Here is a 3,856-nt window from a genome sequence, read left to right on the forward strand (position 1 = left end):
CCTTTTCCTCCTCAACAGAAAACCACACCCTGAGGCAGCCCCAGAGCTGGAGGCAGCACTGCAGGGGGGTCTCAGCTGAGCGGAGCAGAGGGGCAGAACCCCCCTGCCCTGCTGCCCACGCTGTGGGATGAGCCCAGGACAGGGGGGGGTTGTGGGCTGTGAGCTCCCATTGCTGGCTCCCATCCTGCTTTTCATCCCCCACTATCCCCATGGCCTTGGATGCAGGGCTGCTCTCCATCTCTTCAGCCCCGAGCCTGGCCCTTGAGATCTGGGGGCATTTGACACCCGCTGGTTCCTTTGATCCCCTTTCCCACCCCTCCCAGAGCACAGGGGAGGTCCAGGTGCTCCAGGGGCTGCCCCGTGTGCCTCTTGCCTGTCCCAGCCCCCAGCAGGGACATTCCACGATGCCCCAACCTGCACTGCTCAGGATGCACATGGAGGGGGTGAAGGGGATCTTGTGTGCAGAGACCCCCAGGAGCCCCCTGAGCCTCTCTGCTCATGGCAGGGGAGTAGCCAGAGAGGCACTGGGTGTGCAGGGGCTGGAGAAGGAGGGGACAGGGACATGGGAATGCAGGCATGGAGATGGGAACACACCCATGGAGATGGGAACACACCCATGGAGATGGGAACACACACACAGAGATGGGAACACACATGGAGATGGGAACACACCCATGGAGATGGGAACACACACACAAGATCAAGCAGAGTAGCTTTGCTGAAGGGATTTATTGATCATTCAGGGGAAATGGCCCTGGGCTCTGAGGGAAATCAGGGGGTTCTTCCAGGGATAATCATCTCCTCATGCCACTGGAGGGGGACAGGGCATGGGTGTCACCACCAGTCCTGAAAGACAGAGCCCAAAACGTCACCCCCAAAGTCCACTGCAACACGAGAGGGGCCTTGTCCTGACCCCTCTCCCTGCAGGCACTGCTCACCTCAGCCATCCAGGGATGCAGCCACGCGTTTCTCACCAACAGGACCCACCACCTTCTCCACCACAGGGGCTGGGGACAAAGACAGGCTCAGAGACACTCTGGGTGCAGTGGGATGTATTGGGAGTCTGGGGGAAGAAATGGGATCCTTGGGGAAGGTGCACTGGGGTATACTGGGGCAGACTGGGATGGCCGGGAGTGTCATGGCCATGTGAGGGGAGGACCCGACCCAGGCAGAACTCCTGGTACCCACCTGAGCTGTCTTCAGGATCCCAACGTCCACTAAATGCAGGTGGAGAGAGACCAGGAGCCCTGGCTGGTCACTGGGATGTCCCCGGTGCCAGCGAGGGATGGGGGGACCAAAGTGTCCCCCAGTTCCCAGACTGGATGCCCTCCAGTCCCCCCGGCTCACTCACCTCCCACAGATCATTTTGGGTTCCTGCCAAGAGTGCCTGGACAAGGAGAGCAAAGGGTTGCTCAGGATTGGCCCCTGTGGGGCTGGGGGAGGGACACGGGTGTCCCCAGCCCCCCCAGCCCAGGTCTGCCCCAGTCTGAGGGGGAAAATCCCTTCTGCTCCCCCCAGCCCCACTGCACCCAGTTTCCCCTGGGATCCCTGTTCCTGCAGGGCCCAGGGTGGGGATGGAGACAAGGAGAGCCAGGGGAATTCAGGGCCTGCAGGGAGGGTGGGGGGAGGTTGGGGGGGACCCAAAGATGCTGAACTGGGGGGAACTGGGGAGCCCATGGGACTGGGATTGGGGTGTTGAAGGGGCCCTGTGAGGGATGCAGGGGAGGGGAAAGGAATTCAAGTGTAGGGACATGGGGACTGCAAGGGAGAGGCTTGGTGGGGACAGGAGGAGGAGGATGGAGGAGGACAAAAACGAGGGCACTGGGAGATGGTTGGGAGTGGAGAGTGAGTCAAGGAATGGTCTTGGGAGGTACCAGGGCAGTGTTCTGGGTGAAAGGCAAAGGTCTGAGGGGAAGGATGGAAAGAAAAGCTTTGGGAATGATCAATGGGAGGATGTTTGGGGATCCTGGGTAGGACACAGAGCAGATGCTGGGGAGGTGATGCCTGAGGGGACCAAAAAGGATGGGATTGGGAGGTCCAAGGGGTGGGATTTGGGAGCACCATTAAAAGAAACAGGTGGGGGCCCTCCCAGCAATTGACAGTGGACCTCCCTTGTCAGGGATGGCTGAATGGCTTCCTGCCGTTGCATCTTTCATTTCTTATCAAAAATCACCCAAATAGTTTTCAAACAGTGCCTGCCAGTGGAGTTTGAAGGCACTCGTTCCATCAAAGCCATATCTGTAATTCAGAGGCATAAATAGAGAATGTAGATTTGTCTCTTAAGGTGCTGTCTCAGTTCTACTAGATGTCAATTAGTACCATGTAAAACATGATAACTAAAATTAAAAACTCTTACCCTTCTATTTCCCTTTGAAAAATAATTCCGGTGTTAAAACTCGCACTTCTGTTTGATTGTTTAAAATCAAAATGAATGTGTGTACTAGTGGACACAGACAGGGTTCCCTCACAGAGAAGCCCATGAAGTATGGGCTGGATGAAATCTGCTGGCCGGGGTGGTGATCAGTAGTGCAACATCCAGCTGGAGGCCAGTGATCAGCAATTTCTGGTGAACATCTTCATTGATGATCTGGATGATGGGATATAGTGCTCAAGTTTAATGGAGTTGATGAGTTTACATTCCGACTGCAAGGAACATGTTTTCACATCTGAAGCAGGGGATGGGAAACCAGAGACTCACTGTGAACACCAAATGATTTCCAGAGCCTTTCCAGAGCATTTCATTCAAATCTGGGAATTTTGGATTAAAAAATCACGGTGCTCCTCCATTACTCTGGAAAGGGGACCCTGGTCTGTCGGGAGTGAGGACATTGCTGAATCTGAAGGTGGAGAAGACAACAAGAAATGTGTGACCCTCCAGAGGATGAAAGCCCTGGATGAAGTTGTCAAGAAGTTCAGACCCAAAGCCTTTCGAGTTTTACGGTTGTGTCTTAACATTTCTTGAAGTTTTTCCCTTGTTTGTCCCCTGAAATTGTTTGATGAAAAATCCCCTTGATGTCTGTATCCTTAGACCCCGCTCCCCCATTGGCCAAAGTTTGCTGCATTGCAGTATTTCCTTTTTGGCCACCCTTTCCCTAAAATGGATAAAGCCTACCCCCTTTTTCCCTTATCTAGTTACACTTTGCATGCTGGGGTCCCATCTGGGGTGCCAAGAAGAGCTGTGCTTTGGTACCAATTACCTCTGAAGCTGCTCGTATGCCTTCATAGGCTGCTAAGATTTCCTTCTCCACAGGGGTGGAATTGGCCTCAGAACCTCTGTAGCTTCGGCTCCAGAAACCCAGTGGTCGCCCTCACGTCTCACCAGGCACCTTCGGCCAGAGGCTCCAGGAGGGACCTTTATCTCCAGCTGCAGAGTAGAGCACATTCTTTACATCTGGTCCTGTCCTGACTGCTCCAAGAGCCACGGCATGTGCAATCTCTTGCTTGATCTGCCTGAAAGCTTGTTGTTGTTCAGGACCCCACTGGAAATTGTTCTTTTTACGGGTCACAAAGGAAAGAGGGCTCACCATCTGGCTGTACTCTGGGATGTGCATCCTCCAGAAGCCAATGGTTCCCAGAAAAGCTTGGGTTTCTTTCTTCTTTGTGGGTGGAGCCATTGCTACAATCTTGTGGATGACATCTGTTGGTATCTGGTGTCGTCCATTTGCCATTTCAGCCCTAGGAACTGGATCTCTTGGGTAGGGTCCTTGACCTTACTCTTCTTGATGGCAAAACCAGCCTTGAGGAGAATCTGGATGATCTTCTGTCCTTTCTTGAAAACTTCTTCTGCTGTGTCCCCCCACACAATGATGTCATGGATGTACTGGATGTATGGATGGGGGTCACAGCATCTCGGTTC

The 3,856-nt window shown here is 53.9% G+C and overlaps 1 long non-coding RNA gene across 2 annotated transcripts; it reads right to left on the reverse strand.

Moving 5' to 3' along the window:
- Positions 1-2,495: 2,495 nt before the first annotated feature.
- Positions 2,496-3,611, reverse strand: LOC127461983 (uncharacterized). Of its 2 annotated transcripts, XR_007900257.1 has the most exons (4): positions 3,525-3,611; positions 3,198-3,364; positions 2,699-2,837; positions 2,496-2,587 (listed from the first exon to the last, which is right to left on the reverse strand). It is a non-coding gene; the product is annotated as an uncharacterized LOC127461983 (long non-coding RNA). The 2 variants fall into 2 exon arrangements; XR_007900256.1 differs by having other exon boundaries at positions 3,198-3,586.
- Positions 3,612-3,856: the final 245 nt, after the last annotated feature.

The sequence above is a fragment of the Manacus candei genome, unplaced genomic scaffold, assembly GCF_025592945.1.
Source record: "Manacus candei isolate 608988 ecotype Guabito, Panama unplaced genomic scaffold, ASM2559294v1 h1tg000117l, whole genome shotgun sequence".
Classification (NCBI taxonomy): Eukaryota; Metazoa; Chordata; class Aves; order Passeriformes; family Pipridae; genus Manacus; species Manacus candei.